Genomic DNA, 16,313 nt, shown 5'->3' with positions numbered 1-16,313 from the left:
AATATTTGTATATTGATACAAATGTGAATTTATATCTGTCATACTGTATGTATGTTCTACTTCTGTTTAAGATATTCTGTATACTGATATATATTTAGGATTATTATCATATTGCATATTGCACTATACATTCCTACCTCTGTTAAAGATATTTTGTGTATTGTCACAATTTAAAGTCATTGTCCTTTTACTGTACATTTGCTTACAGACTGTTTGCCTTATTTATAGGAAGCTTAGTCCTTAGGTTGTTTAGGTAGATAAGACTTACAGAGTTATTGTCACCTATGCTTGTCATCTCTATAATTATGTTAGTTAGGTTATCCAGATTTATAGATACATAGGTCGGATGGACAGGTAATCTTCAAACACTTCATGGACCTAGAGAATATGGCATTTAAATAACTTAGAATTCTGTTGACATGAGACACAATTGCTCCTGGCAGCACCAATTTGATCCCGAGAGAATGTTGGGCTTCTAAGACATTTCCATTTGGAAGTTTGTCTTCTTGGCACAAAATGGCCTACTGGGCAAAGAACTGCCCTTGCCTCAACTGCTGACAGTACAAATGCTGTCCTTTCTGGACAAGCGGGACACAAGGAAAGCGACCACTATACTTTGCCAAGACAGGGTAAGATGGTCTTTCAGAATTCCTGCTTCTGAAAATGGTCTGTCAGATACTCTAGGCCTGTAGCCAATTTGAATGCACCAATGATGCTGAGAAACATTAGGTGACTGTCCAGGCTGCTAGCTGTCTCCGTCTACTCTTGCAAGACTCCCAAAAGTTGCTTGCGTCCTTCTCCCATTTCTCAGGTATTATTATATTCCTTCTCAGGTCTTTGATGAGGTTGGAGATTAGCAGTTATAGTTACAACTTAATATATATACATATATAATACCTAAGATAGAATATATTAAGTATTAGACCCAGGTTCTTTAGGATAGGACACCTTTTGGAATGATCTTTGTAACATGCCACCTACCCATACCCTAGACTTCCCTGGATTTCACTATATGTTTTTTGCTTGATATTGTTTGCACTTATTGTAATTCCAACTTATCTAGGTCATTATTCCTCATTACTCCTGGACAATATTTGATAACCATCTCTTTGTATATAGTCTTGTATTAGGTTAGAACTTTCTTATTTAGACAAAAGGGGGAGATATAGTGGATAGCCATCCCAGCATTGGCCTGGAAGTTCCAACCCCCATGGAGGCTTCGGTAATGGTGACGCCCACAAGGCAGGGTGGAGGAGGAAGCGGAAGACCAAGGATCGAGAGGAGGTCTCTCTTGGTTCCGGGACCCTGGACGCTGGAGGTAGACCAAGCAGAGTTCTCCAGAGAACACCACTGGACTGCGCTATACCTTTGCCAGACCCTGCAACCTACCCCTTCATTTGTAAGTTACCCCACAAAATAAACCTCCCTTTTAACTACGTGGAGTGGCCTTAATAATTTCACCAATAAAAGAATTGTAAACCTCAATCCCCATCAACTAGCATCCGATGGATTCTGACCCTTGCTGTGTCCTCACGGCTAAAGCACCTTCAGAATTGGGGAAAGCATGCATCCCAGTTTCTAGGAAGCTTTTAGATCAGTGGTTCTCAACCTTCCTATGCTGTGACCCTTCAATACAGTTCCTCATATTGTGGTGACCTCCAACCATAGATTATTTTTGTTGCTACTTCCTAACTGCAATTTTGCTTCTGTTATGAACCATAATGTAAATATCTGATATATAGGATATTTGATATACAACCCCTGTGAAAGGATCATTTGACCCCCAAAGGTGTTGTGACCAACAGAATGAGAACCACTGTTCTGGTTGATTCTCACCCACCAAAGTTACCTGGAATTGAACAGTAGATGCTATTACTGATTCCTAGGCTTATTGATTTGCCTCTTAGTTGTATTCAACATGTTTCTACCACAGATTTATTTAAAGGTAATCAGGCAAAATGCAGGCTGTGGGGAGTAAAGGCCTCACTTTCCCTCATGGTTGTGATGACTTGGGGCAACATAGATACCATGGCCATGTTGGTAAGTAAGTATGGCTGAAATGGAATGACCCATCCTTTCCTTATGACTGCTAATGAGGAAGGGGATGTAAGGGGCTTGTCAGAGGACACTTTGATGGGAGGACAGGAGAAACCAGATGTTCTACCATGCCATTTTAGTCTTACAGATAGATAATTGTTCACAGTCCTTAAGAAATGCCTAATACTTTTCTGTATTTCAGCATAGCCTGAACATAAATTGAAGTGTGGGAAACAGGAACCCCAGTGGGGTTAGAACTAATTTTAATGATATTTTAGAATTAGATTTGTTTTATAAGAGAAAAGGCAAATTGCCTGAGATACCCGGTATACAAGCTTTCTTAGCTCTGAGACACAACCCAGACTTACACAGAGAGTGATGTATGGGCTCAACACCATTTGCTGCCCTCACACCAGGGAGTACTAAAGGCAGTTCACAGATGTAGCCACCCTTAGGACAGGGAAAGGGGTCTCAGCCTTCCTGCTCTCCTTACCCCAAGACCCATAGCCTCCCAAGTCTTTCCTCTAGAGGACATTCTTCCCTCCATTTTTTGCAGGAGGCAGGCATTGACCAGATTGGGAGAACCACCCAGGAATGTACTCCCTTTTCTTACAAGATTTTAGATGGAGAGAAATTGAGTTTAGAAATTGTTTACATAACCCAAACCAGTACATTACAGCTTTTCAGGAGCTTAACCAGTCCTTTGATTTAACCTGGGCATCTGCAATGTTAGTTTTAGAATTTAAAAATTCTAGCCAGTTTCTTTGAAACCTCTATGAGTGGTTTATTTTACTATTTTATTTCATGTGTATGATCCCATGCCTGGCAGAGGCCAGAAGAGGGTGTTGGATCATCTGGAATTGCAGTCATGGAGTTGTGAGCCTTTGTGTGGGTACTGAGAAACAAACCCTTGTCCTCTGGAAGAGCAGCTAGTGCTTCAGCTGCTTAGCTCTTTCTCCAACCTTCTACTAAGGTCTTGAAAATAAGTGTGATCAGAAAGAGATTTAGGGGTTGGGGATTTAGTTCAGTGGTAGAGCGCTTGCCTAGGAAGCACAAGGCCCTGGGTTCAATCAGCTCAAAAAAAGAAAGAAAGAGATTTAGAAAGAAGAGAAAACAGGAAAAAATGATTTGGCCCCTTTGGTCAGATTATGGGAAGTTATCCTGAATTCAAATTTCTAAGAGGGAAGAAAAATGGTTTTTACTTGTTTTGCTTCCATGGGTAGAAATGACTCAAGAGAACTCTAAAGCCCCTAAAGGCAGGTCCCATCTGCCAAGGAGGCCATTGGAGGTCCACATGTCCCCAAAGTATATACTCTTGGATATCCCAAATACATAGTTGGTATCTATATTCTTACTTTAGATGGTAATTAGGATAATTAGCATTACTCAACGTCTTGTAAGATATCTATGAAACAGACTCTATAACTAGAATATCCATGTCTATTTCAGGTCACATACCTGGAGATTTTTTTGAAAGTCAGTTCACCTCTTTGGCTCTCATAATCTCCTTCTGAATAGTGGTTTAAAGAAGAATGCCCCCTATAGACTCATATATTTGGAAGCTTAGTTACCAGGAAGTGGAACTCTTTGATAGGATTAGAAGGATTAGGAGCTATGACCTTGTGGGATGAAGTGTGTCACCAAGGATGGGCTTTGAGGTTTCAGAAACCCATGCCAGGCCCAGTCAGACTCTCTCTCCCTCTGACTACAGATAAGGAAATAGCTCTCAGCTTTTGCTTCAACACTATGCCTGCCATCATGCTCTTCACCATGATGATAATGGACCAAGCTTCTGAAAATGTAAGCAAGCTCCCAGTTAAATGCTTTTCTTTATAAGAATGGCTTGGTCATGGTGTCTCTTCATAGCAATAGAACAGTGATTAAGACAAAAGTTGATATCAGAGACTGGGGTATTACTGTGACAGGCCTGACCATGCTCTTTGTTAGAGGAATATGGATGACTTTGGGACTTTGGACTAGAATAGCATTTGAAAGTTTTAAGTGCAGCCTAATGGATCATCCTAGTAAGAGCATGGAAGGTAGTGCTGATGAGGGCAATTTGAACTGTGAGGGCCCAGATCAAGAAGTTTCAGAGGGGAAGCGTATTAGTAAGTGGTCTAGAGATCATTCTCATGATATTTTGGCAAAGAATGTGGCTGCGTTCTGGCACTGGTCAACAAATCTGTCTGAGGTTAAATTTGAAGAGTTTGGGGTTAATGGCATTGGCAGAGGAGATTTCAAGACATTCTAGCTAATCTTCCAACTTGTGTAAAGGAATTAAAGGAAAGATTAAGCAGTGAAGGAATCCATCAACAACAGAAAGCGGATGCAGATGTAATTGAAGGATGAGACCAAGTTCTAACATCATCAAGCAGCAGAACTTGGCAGCTTCATCCATGTGTGGTTCAGAGTTAGAGTCAAGAACACAAGGTGTGGAATCTCCCTCCACAATGAAGGAAAGCTGCTGAGACTAGGTATGTGTCAGCAGTGTCTTTGCATGGAGGCCCAGAGAGACCATTGTGTGAACCTGTGAGGGTGAAGTCTGAATTGTATTGGAGACTTCAAGATGTCACAGATGCCACAGTCATGGGATACCTGCTAAGGAAAGCTGCTAACAGGGAGTGGAGCCAGCCCAAGAGAGAGAAATGTGGTGCAGTCAACAAAGCTGAAATAAGTTGGAGTTCTGAGGAGTGCTTTGACCTCAGATGTGGAGATACAGAGTCTGGAGTTTGTCCAGTTGGTTTTCAGTCTTGCTTTGGTCCAGTATTTCCTCACTATGCTCCCTTTCCTCTCTTTTGGAATGGTTATGTATATTTTGTTGGTATGTTGGAAGTATGTAATCTGCTTTTTTTTTTTTTTTTGATTTTACAGGGGGTTGCAGTTAAGAGAAGGCTTTGAGTCTCAGACACTTTGAACTTTGGACCTTTGAACAGTCTTGAGACTTTGATAGACAAGGGGATTTTTGAAGTTGGTCTGAAAGCATTGTATGTGTTATGGGTGGCCCACCAGAGATGACCACACAGATACACTTCATATCCAACTGAAAGTCTTTATTCCAGCCAGCTGGGGCCATACCAGGTATTCAGGGACCTAGGTGTGGCCTCAACTGTTCAGAACATGGTATTTTTAAAGACAGAAACCATGACTTGGCAACTTGCTCAGCAGCCACAGGGGGCTTTGCAATAGAAAGCAATTTGAAGCAAGCAGTTCTAAGAGAAGTTAAGACATGTGGTTAGCTGGAGCAGGCTCTGCACAAACAAGCAGTTTAACAGAAGCTAAGATAAGTTAACTAGGGCACCCTCACCTTTGGTACCTAGAATAGAATTGGATAATTTTCCATGGGATTCTCCATTAAGGAAATAAAATTCTAGTTAAATCCAAGTGGCCTCAGCAAGAATATAAGATGGAGGAACCTTTGTACTGTCTTGCCCTGTTATATATGACTATAAGCTTATGGGGGCCTGGGAGTGGAATGTAGTAGTTTGAATAAGTATTGTCCCCATAGGCTCATATATTTGAATGCTTAGTTACCAGGAGTAGAACAGTTTGAAAGGTTCAGATTTATAGTGGTTCTCAGCATGTGGATTGTCACCCCTTTGGGGGTTGCATGTTAGATATCTACATATCAGATATTTACATTACAATTTATAACAGTAGCAAAATTACAGTTATGAAGTAGCAACAAAATAATTTCATGGTTGGGGGTCATCCCAGCTTGAGGAATTGTATTAAAGGGTCACAGCCTTAGGAAGGCTGAGAATCCCTGGTTTAGAAAGATTAGGGGGTGTGGCCTTTTGGTTGGAGTGTGTCACTGGAGGTGGGCTTTCAGGTTTCAACAGCCCATGCTAGGTCCAGCCAGCCTCTGTCTCTTTTTTTGTCTGTAGATCAGAATGCAGCTCTGAACTACTTCAGCAATATCATGCCTTCCATGCCTGTCAGCATGATCCTCACCATGATGGTAGGGACCCAAGCGTCTGAAACTGTAAGCAAGTCCCCAGTTAAATGCTTTCCTTTATGAGTTGCCATGGTCATGGTGTGTCTTCACAACAAAAGAACAGTGACTAGGACGATGGAGAATTTGAATTAATCTCTTTTCAGAAGAATGTCTTGGATGTGGCTATTGACTCACAAAGTGGATTGAAATCAAGCAGGTAAGAACAGATCTTTCAAAAAAAATCAACAAAGAAAAGCTGTAGCTGCTTTAGATTGACAGTGACTTAGGTTCTCAACTTTCCTTGGGCAGGAATCAGTCTTTGAAGATTGAGTGTTGTAGAATATTATTTTAAGGTGTGTTATTTTGTTATGTTGCATTTGTTTAACTCTGTGAAGCTGTGTTACTGTGCCTGTCTAAAACACCTAATGGTCTAATAAAGAACTGAACAGCCAATAAAGGCAGGAAAAAGATAGGTGGGTCTGGCAGGCAGAGAGAATATATAGGAGAAATCTGGGATGAAAAAAGCAGTAGCTAGAGAAGGAGGAGGACTCCAGGGGCCAGCCTCCCAAATACACAGCAAGCCCCACAGTAAGAGTAAGATTTATAGAAGTAAAAGAACGGAAAAAGACCAAAGGCAAAAGGTAGATGGGCTAAGTTAAGGAAAGCTGGCAGGAAACAAGACAAGCTAAGGCCAGACATTGATAAGTAAGAATAAGCCTCCATAAGTGATTTATTTGGGAGTTGGGTAGTAGGCACCCTAAAAGAGGAAAAAAACAACCAACAAGTGCCTTGAGAGAACTCTTTATTTCTGACTGATGACAAAGTAAATACAGAAACAAAGAGGTGTTTAGAAGCACTTAAATCTACTTGACATTTTTACTATATCCAAGTGTATTATTAGTGACTTGTCTCATTGAAGAAGTTCAGATTTTTTTCTGGGTGCTGGTGAGCCTGTGGCAGGGTCCTGTGCTGTTGTTCCCTTTGGGAGAGAGGGCCAGGTAGGTGCCGAGTCAAACCACACAGACTCCAGGAGAATGTGATGAATATGCATCAGCTGGTGTGACATAGTGGCCTCTCATTGGTCCAGGTCATCTCCGGATCATGTCTCAGTTGCTGTTGCTAAGGCCCTTAGGCAGACCCAGGCTGGCTCTTAGAAAGTATCTTTTTTACTTGTTTGGGCTGCCGGCTGTCCCTCAAGCCTGTTAGGGATGAGTCATCCCACAGTGAGCCTGTGTGGAAAGTAAGTGTCATGTGAGGTGATCCGTGGGTGAGACATTCACAGTGGGTCCATGTGTTATTCTGAAGTGGATTAGAAATGAAGGGAAGCAAACAAGCACTTGGTGCTATGGCCTTTGTAGCTGGGACCTGGAAACTTCACTGGGAGTGCCGAGAGATTACCAAAGACAGGCACAAGTGACTTAAAATTGTGACTGGGTGGGCTTTACCCTTGGATGGAGACATATCAGCCGCCCGAATACTCAGCAGATTTACTATATATAGCATGAGGGTGGAGGCAGCCTAGGTGATCTTGGAAGGTGGGAACAGTCTCAGGGAGTTTGGTCATGAAGTCACTGGATTGAGGAAGATGTAGTGGATACTTGCTGCATGTACTGTTTTTAGCTAAAAGTCAATGGTCTTCAGCATCCATACCAGGACAAGGGAAAATCTTGCCATTCCTCTGAACCTGAACCAGGGAAGGCCTTGTCATTCCCAGGAGTCTAATACATTGGCATTCTTGACATGGCCATATTCATGTCATGAATGCTTATTCATACCAGGGTACATGTGTTTCTCACATCATGGATCCTTATCATACATACTTTGAGGTGTGGCTTCTGACTTGTGTGTCATGCACAAATTCCAGGTATCTTAGCTGCTGTGTTCCTGGGTTCTCTAGTACCTGTAGGAGACTTGGGATAACTTAAGGCATAGCCACTAGAGCACTTTGTTCCTGGTCAGGAAACAATTCTCTATATGAGCCATGATATGAATAGGATTGCAAGGTGCTTCCTCTTCCTCTTCTTTCTCCTTCTTCCCTTCCTCCTTATTCAAATAATAATAATGACTATTATTATTTGGTTTTTCGAGACAGGGTGTCTCTGTAGCTTTGTGCCTTTCCTGGAACTTGCTTTGGAGACCAGGCTGGCCTCAAACTCACAGAGATCCACCTGTCTCTGCCTCCTGAGTACTGGGATTAAAGGCATGCACCACCACCTTCCGGCTCTTCAAATTATTTTTAATGTAGCAACAAAGTAATGGGTTTCACATTGCATCTTCATACATATGTGCACATGTACATGCTGTCCTTGGTTCATTTCTCCCACTCTCTCTCTCCTGTGCTTTATTCTCCCCTCTGGCTGGTTGCTGCTGTGGGATGTTCTATATGTTAAATGTGTTACTCTAATTGGTTAAAATAAATAAAGTGCTGATTGGCCAGTAGCCAGGCAGGAAGGATAGGGTAGGCGGGACAAGGAGGAGGAGAATTGGAGAAAGGGAATGCTGGAGAGAGACACTGCCAGCCACTGCCATGACAAGTAAGGTACTGGTAAGCCACGAGCCACATGGCAAAGTATAGAAATGGGTTAATTTAAGATAGAAGAAGTAAATAACAAGAAGCCTGCCACGGCCATACAGTTTGTAAACAATGTAAGTTTCTATGTGTTTACTTGGTTGGGTCTGAGCATCTATGGGCCTGGCGGTTGAGAGAGATTTGACCTGACTGTGGGCCTGGCAGGAAAACTCTAACTACAGGTTGCCTCCCTTTCTGTTTTGACACAGTCTACATCCTCTCCTATTTTCCAGGTCCCTTCCTAACAATCCATTTTTGTCTTGCCTTTCCCTGCTCTATCTTGCCTTTTCCAAAACAGCGAAAAGGATGGGAAGAAGGCTTGGACTGAACAGTGCCCCAGTTATAGTTGCCAAATGAACTGAACTAACCCCGTTCAGATTGGAATTCTGCTCCTGAGTAAAAATGGCAAAACTCCTCTTGCCCTCAGATCTGCTTTTCATTCAAAGTTGAATAACTACTTGGAATAATCCATACAGACATGTCCTTAAAAATCAAGAGCTAAACCAGGAAACATGAGTCGTTTGCACCTTGCCTTCCCAAGTTCCATTCAAGTTTCTCAAGAGGAGTCATGTCTGAGTAGGAGCTTTCATGCTTGTAGAGAGATGGGACACTGGAGAGCAGCCCAGGAAGAGAGATGCCAGGCTCCCCTAAGCATCATGGGGAGGACCGAAAGTCTAAGTACAGAGCACTGGGACCATGGGTCACCCCAAGTCCCCCTCCTGACCCAGCATAAGTAGGAAACTCTTCCCCCTCATCTCAGCCCTTCTCCTACCTCCTTCCTATTCACCCATCACACAAAGTTCAGAAAAACAATCTCTGGGAAAAAGACATCTGAGAGGCTCTGCACACTGGGATGCTGGCCCCCAAGGAGTGCAGAGGAGAGGCTAAAACCTAGAGTCTTCTTAAATATCTGTCTATTGAACCATGTTACCACAATTCCTTCTGATTGTGCTCCGGAGTACCAGAAGCTCTACACTGCCTTTGGGAGAAGACCAAAACTGTCTCAAGAGGGATCCATCTAAGTGACCCATGTGCTCGCCTCCAGAGTGTTCTAATGACTGTCCTGCTTTGACCTTCGACAGCCTGCAAACATGCCTCCCTGCAACAGCTTCTCATTAGCTTCCTGATACGTGACCCTTAAAGATAAGTGGACAGAGATCAAAACACATTTGGATCTATCGCCATGACAGACACGTGCTGCAGATGGATTCTAACTAACGTCTTCACGCTGTTTGGCCTGCAACTTCTCACACTTCTACTGATTCTGGCTTTGACCATGTGACTTGAATTAGCCAGTGGGACAGTAGTTAACTGCATGTAAGTAGAAGCTTGAAATAATGCTGTGTATTTCCTCTGCCACTCACATGTTTGCATGGCTGAGCTACCTAGTTGGAGAAACAGAAAAATCATGTAGGAGAACCCCACGCTCCTGACAAAGAATGTAATGTTAGAATCTAGCTGCTGTCTGTAGCTGCTCCACACTTTCACAGGTACTGACAGGCACCTATGGAGACATTGTCTGAGTCCCTAGCTAACAGGCTTGCTAGTGCCAGGATATGACATCTCATCTGGAAAGCAAGTTGTCATCAAAGGTGCTACATCCTGGTCCCCACCACTTTCGCTGACTTCTGCCTGGGAATCAGAGAGCCTGGCTGCAAAACCATACTGTGAACTACCCCCAAGCTCAATGTATTAGTTTGCTTCTACAAGATTGTGATAAAAAATTCTAACCAAGGCAACTTAGGGAAGAAAGAGTTTATTTAGCTTAAAGCTTCCATTCCATCAGCAGCAGAAGGCAGGATTGGAGCTCATAAGGAAGAGAGGCCATGGAGGAATCCTACTTACTCTTTGCTCTCTTATACAATGTAGGACCACCTGCCCAGGGGTGGCACACTGTCCTTAGTGGACTGGGTCCTCCATATCAATCATTAATGTCTCACAGACATGCCCACTGGCTAATCTGATGGAGGAGATTTCTCACTTGGGGTTTCCTCTTCCCAGGTGACCCTAGTTTGTGTCAACTTGACAGACACTAAGCAACACACTTGGAGATCTATAAGAAGGGGTTATGTCTTCATGCTATGCTGTGGACATAGTATAACATGATACTATTGCACACCATTACATGTTGAAGGCAGAACACGAAAGGGTAGATATTAGATGGTGATAAAAGACTGAATGCAGGTAATGGACATGGGTCATGAAAGGTATATAAAGCTAATTGTTGTTCTGGTTTGAAATCTGTCATTTTTCTTTGTGTTTTGGTTTTGGGTGGTAGATAAATACATAAAACTGCATTTGCTAGTGAAAGTATAAAATCCAGCTCTGAGGCTCCACAGCATCAGAATGACTGTTGTATCTACATAGATGTTCATAGAGCTATACAGACTCTGGGTTTGGCTAATTTTGGTATGTGATTTTTTTATTTGCAAGTTCTTTATAATAAATGTTTAGTTAGAAAACAAAACAAAGAGGTTAGCTTTGTTTGTTTCTGCCACTTGGGCTCGGATTCTCTGAGATCCTGGTATGTTGCCTGTCTGTGATGCTAGGGTCTGAATTCTTTTCAGAGTCCCTGCCATGTGCCTCTCCATCTGTCTGTCCAACGTATTAATAACTCTTCTCATAAACTCCACAGTCCCCAGTGATCTGTTTCCGCATCCTCTTGAACCACTTACCCCATGTAAATCTTAACATAAAGAACATTTGTGGCTGGCCCAAACCTCTGATTGAACACAGATTTATGACTGAGCCCAGCTGAGTCGTAGGCAAAGCACTGCCTTCTCTGAGGAAAGACAAATGCCATGATAGCAAACCTGCACCGTCAACCTGACTTCTTGCCCAGTCCTATCCCACTATGTTTGAGGTATAAGAACATGTGCTTAATCTTGCAATCCAGCTGTCTACGGGAATGACATCTTGAGTCATGTCTCATATATAACTAAATATCAGGCCAGAAGTCAGGAGAAGCAGAATGCTAGGCAGGCTTTGCTGGACATAGATATTTACCCTCAGGTTCCTGGTTCTGCTGTATAACTCTCTCTTTATACTTATGGCTTGGTGATTACTTCTGCAGGATTAGGTTAAAGTTCTGGAATGCCTAGTAGATAAAATAAACTATCTGGATTCAAAGTCTCTGCCCAGAGCTGCTGGAGGTGGAAGAATTTGGGACATATGTAAGATCACCTAACACTCCAGGCTCAGCCTGGTCCTCTGTCTGCGTGCTTCTTTCGGTATGTTTTGGCTCCACACAGCTTTTTCTGATGCCAATCTCATTTCAGGCAAGAATGCTTCCAGTCAGGGAGCACTTAATTGTCACCTCTTCCAGGGATTCTCAGAACTCAAGTCTTACCCTCCAGTTTGGATAGGAAGTATTTTTCCTATTTGAAAAGAATTGTGTCTAGAAGGTTCAAACCCTTTAGCTTGTTTTTCACAGATTCTGCGGTGGTCCCATAAGTAGAGTCCTATGATTGGCACCTCTGCTGGCCCTTTTCTTCCCCCACCAAACATTGTAGACATGCTATTAGCTCACCGGCGACCTCAGTAGAGAAAGTAACTAAGGAAGTTGTCTTTCACCTATGTTTTGAATGTTGTTCTTTGTACAACCAGCACACACAACCAGCTACTGTTGCCTGATGAATGATCCTAGAGTTGACATTTCAGCATCTAAATGGATCCAGAGAAAGAATTTCATTCTTTAGTAGGCCTTTGTTAACATGCTAAGGGATGTTTCCCTCTATTTGACAGTAATAGAACTTAAGGTCTCTGGGGAAGAAGAAATCTAAGAAATAAGTAATTATTGCTCCAGGCTTCACCTCTAAAGCAAACAGACCTGAGGTAATTGTCTGAATAATCTGGATGAAATAACATCATTTTCAATGAATCACAATTGTTTGAGCTATCCAAATAATAGAACAATACATAGACTGTACTTGGCACATACAGCTTCTGTGAAAGGCAAGGCCTGCTTTGGGGAAGTATTGACCGAATTTCAAAGATTACTGGTTTTGATTTTGTGCAAATGCAGATACACTGTACAGGACATAGACATTGTACAGGGTGGGGTCAAGTTCAGTTCATCTGACCAGAGTATTCTGTTCTTTCAAACACAAAGGCATGGAATGAGATTCTACCACAAGGACACTAAAGGCTACAAAAATTATGATCAGATCAAATTCGCTAGGAGAAGAGATATTAAAAATTACCAATATTTTTAATAGCTGAATGGTTTAAGGCAAAAATATCCCCATTCTAGACCTCAGATTATGGGAGAATTAAGTAAAAGGATTGGCTTGAATAATTTGTAGGGTCCCTTTCAGGTCTCAATATATGTGATTTTAGAAGTTTGCTGGACTGGAGATTCCCCAGGTTTTATTTTCTGAGCTCTGACTGGATCTAAGTCTAGTACTGTTGGACTCCTTATGCTCCTATAGGAAGGAAAGTGGAGTTTTCCTGATGGTCAAAAGAAGCCTTCATATCTCAGTGTCTTCAAAGAGAATTGTGCTTGTGTTTACAAGACTGTTTCAGTGTGTGTGTGTGTGTGTGTGTGTGTGTGCTGTGTGTGGTGTATGGCGTGTGTATGTGTGTGTGTATGTGTGTGGTGTGTATGGTGTGTGTATGGTGTGTGTATATGTGTGTGTGTGGTGTGTATGGTGTGTGTATGTGTGTGTTTGTGTGTATGGTGTGTGTATATGTGTGTGTGGTGTGTATGGTGTGTGTGTGTATGGTGTGTGTATATGTGTGTGTGGTGTGTATGGTGTGTGTATGTGTGTGTGTATGGTGTGTGTATGTGTGTGCGTATGGTGTGTGTATATGTGTGTGTGTTTGTGTGTATGGTGTGTGTGTATATATGTGTGTGGTGTGTGCTGTGTGTATATGTGTGTGTGTGTGTGTGTGTATGGTGTGTGTATATGTGTGTGTGTGTGGTGTGTATGGTGTGTGTATGTGTGTGTTTGTGTGTATGGTGTGTGTATATGTGTGTGTGTGGTGTGTATGGTGTGTGTATATGTGTGTGTGTGTGTGTGTGTATGGTGTGTGTATGTGTGTGTGTGTATGGTGTGTGTATATGTGTGTGTGTGGTGTGTATGGTGTGTGTATGTGTGTGTTTGTGTGAATGGTGTGTGTATATGTGTGTGTGTGGTGTGTATGGTGTGTGTATATGTGTGTGGTGTGCTCTGATTAGGCCTCTAGACCTGAGAATGGCAGAGCTTCTATTTTTAATGTGTTGGATCATTCTGCCAGAGACGAAAATAGTCTGAAAGTTAGTAAACTGGCAATTAAATGCTTTGGTCTAGAAAATGGTGTCACAATCTCTCTGAATTCCTCTTGAATTACAGAGTCCCATCCAACTGTAGGGTCTTGGGTATGTGATTCACCATGTGCTCCAAAGGTAGGAAACTTAGGAGTTTTAGAGAAGACCATCAGTGGCCACCTAAAATATGAATGCCACATGTGCCTTTAGCATCTTACTACTAGATGCTACCTAAGGCAGGGCTACTCATATTGCAGTGTGTGCAGGAGGGCTGTTAGAGTGAACCAGATAATGCTTCCTTTTCCACAAGAAAATTGAGTACTATAACTGGGTTCAGGGGTCAAGGGGAAATCATGTAAATCAAAGAGAAATCATGTAAAGCCTAGGATTTTTCTCTAGGACTTATCTTGATCACAGTTTCTTCTTAATTGTTTCTTATAACCCAGTAATGAAGTAAGCTAAAAAAGTCAACATCAATTAAAAATCTCATATATACATATTTCATGTGAAAACACATGGTTTTCAAATGTACAGTTTTCATTGGGCCTCCTCATCTGTTAGTCATTTAAGGTTCAGACTGCTTTCAGTATTCCTATCAAAGGTTGTCTGCTCAGGATGAAAGCCTGGAGAGTAACTGCAGAAGAAAAGCTTTCTGAAGTTATAAATAATCAAATGCCCATGGGGAGTATGACTTCATTTTAACAATACAGTAATGATTGCAGCTCAAAGGCCACACAAAGCTCAAGGATGGCCTTCTCGGGAAGAGATAGCTGTGGCTTGGTTTATGGCTAATGTTTCTGGATCCTCTCATCCACTAGTGGAACACGTTCCTCATCACACAGGTGGAACAATGGAGAGAATTGGGGAAGTCTTGAACACAGCTGGGGCACAACACTGTGCTGATAAATGGAGAAAAAGCCATGAATTGTAGTGCTTATTAATTTTCCTGATATAAATACTTATTTCAAGGTTGCTGTCATGTCACGTATTAAACTTGGATTATGGAAGAGATGCATGGAGTTGATGCTTTCAATATAGCATCAGCTGGCTTCCATCATTGACTGGAGACACAGGAAGTCACCTCTCTGTTGCCTTCTTCCTGTTTGTGGTCTGAGAACAACATGTTTGAAGCTTGGTGACCATTCAGAGTGACGGTTCAAATGTTCCCACTTTTACAACTAAATTTAGGTTTCAGGCCTCTGAGAGGGGCAAACAGGTGTCTCTCCCAACAAAGGGCCATTTATCAACAAATGACATTCAGGGATGAGGGAGTGAGCATGAATGGATCCTGAGCCAGCCCCACAGTGTCTCAAGGACAGCTCCTGCAACCCCCTTGAAATTTACTCAAGTATGTCCAAAGAGAAAACCTCAGCAAATTAAAAATGTACTAATGTAACTGCTTCTTGCTTAACCAATCATATTTGAGATGACTTAACTGTTCTTGAAATTGCCCTAGCTGTGCTTAAAAGGGGCATGCACTCTCCTCTCAGGGCCGTCGCCATTTTGTACAGTCGAAGGACCACATGCACGCTGGGGTATTAATAAATGCTCTTTGCTCTTGCATACTGTTTGACCCCAGACTCAAATCTAATGATTTATAGATATCCTTGACATTCATTAACTTAAATACATACCATCCCAAGTCTGCCTCCACCCTATGTTGCTTCCTCTGTGTGCCTGTCTGGATCATTTCCTCCTATAGGACACTAATATGTGGTTTAGGGCCCAAGATAATTTAATCCTCAGAACCTTATATAACCTCTAAATCTTATTTCCTCACATTCTGAGGTTTCAGACAGACATTCATTATGAGACAAGATCTGTGACTGAATTGTACAGAGAGAGAGAGAGAGAGAGAGAGAGAGAGAGAGAGAGAGAGAGAGAGAGAGAGAGAGAGAGAGAGAGAGAGAGAAAGCAGGAATAGTTACAAAGAGCTGGGCCGGGCTAGAGCTGGCCACCAGGCTCTAAAACCTTCCCCATGACGTCCTGGACATCACAGAGGTTGTGATCTGTTTCTTGATTATGGCCACAGGCTCTCAGGGTCTGTGACGCTGTGTCACTCTCCTCCTTCGTCCGACTCCTTGTCCCCAAACTAGTGACTGAAGAGTGGAATGGTCCTGGCCTAGGGTTCTGCTAAGGCCACAGCTGGCAATTCTTTCCTTCCATCAACATGGCCCCAACCATGAATCCTGATCTTATTTAGTTTCATACATTCTACTGTGTAGAATAAGCTCTTAAGAAATACCGAAAGAATAAGCAAAGACACAAATGTAGCCACAGTCTACTTCAGTTGATTAGACTACTCAAGTATTGGAAAATACTTTTCCAATCTGAAAAATATATACTAGTGCCTTGAGTCAGTGGAAAACAGTGGCCGAGAATCAGTTGTCAAAGGATTCTCTCACCAACGAGCACTCTTTTGGCTCTAGAACAGAAGCTACTACTGTCCATGGAAACTCATGAGGGTCTTCCCCAGGTCCTCGTGAGGCAGTCAGCTTGGCAGGCCTGAGAGGGCATGGAGAAGT

At 42.4% G+C, this 16,313-nt stretch overlaps 1 long non-coding RNA gene across 3 annotated transcripts; it reads left to right on the top strand.

The window, feature by feature from the left end:
• The first annotated feature begins 1,370 nt into the window (after window positions 1-1,370).
• Window positions 1,371-10,504, top strand: LOC118591785. Of its 3 annotated transcripts, XR_004946023.1 has the most exons (4): window positions 3,142-3,837; window positions 4,909-5,115; window positions 5,922-6,188; window positions 8,839-10,504. It is a non-coding gene; the product is annotated as an uncharacterized LOC118591785 (long non-coding RNA). The 3 variants fall into 3 exon arrangements; XR_004946024.1 differs by lacking the exons at window positions 3,142-3,837; window positions 4,909-5,115 and adding an exon at window positions 1,371-1,399; XR_004946025.1 differs by lacking the exon at window positions 4,909-5,115.
• The last annotated feature ends 5,809 nt before the right edge of the window (window positions 10,505-16,313 follow it).

This window comes from Onychomys torridus, chromosome 10 (genome assembly GCF_903995425.1).
Source record: "Onychomys torridus chromosome 10, mOncTor1.1, whole genome shotgun sequence".
Classification (NCBI taxonomy): domain Eukaryota; kingdom Metazoa; phylum Chordata; class Mammalia; order Rodentia; family Cricetidae; genus Onychomys; species Onychomys torridus.
The sequence above is the reverse complement of the archived record's forward strand: the minus strand, read 5'-3'. Positions and strand labels throughout refer to the sequence as shown.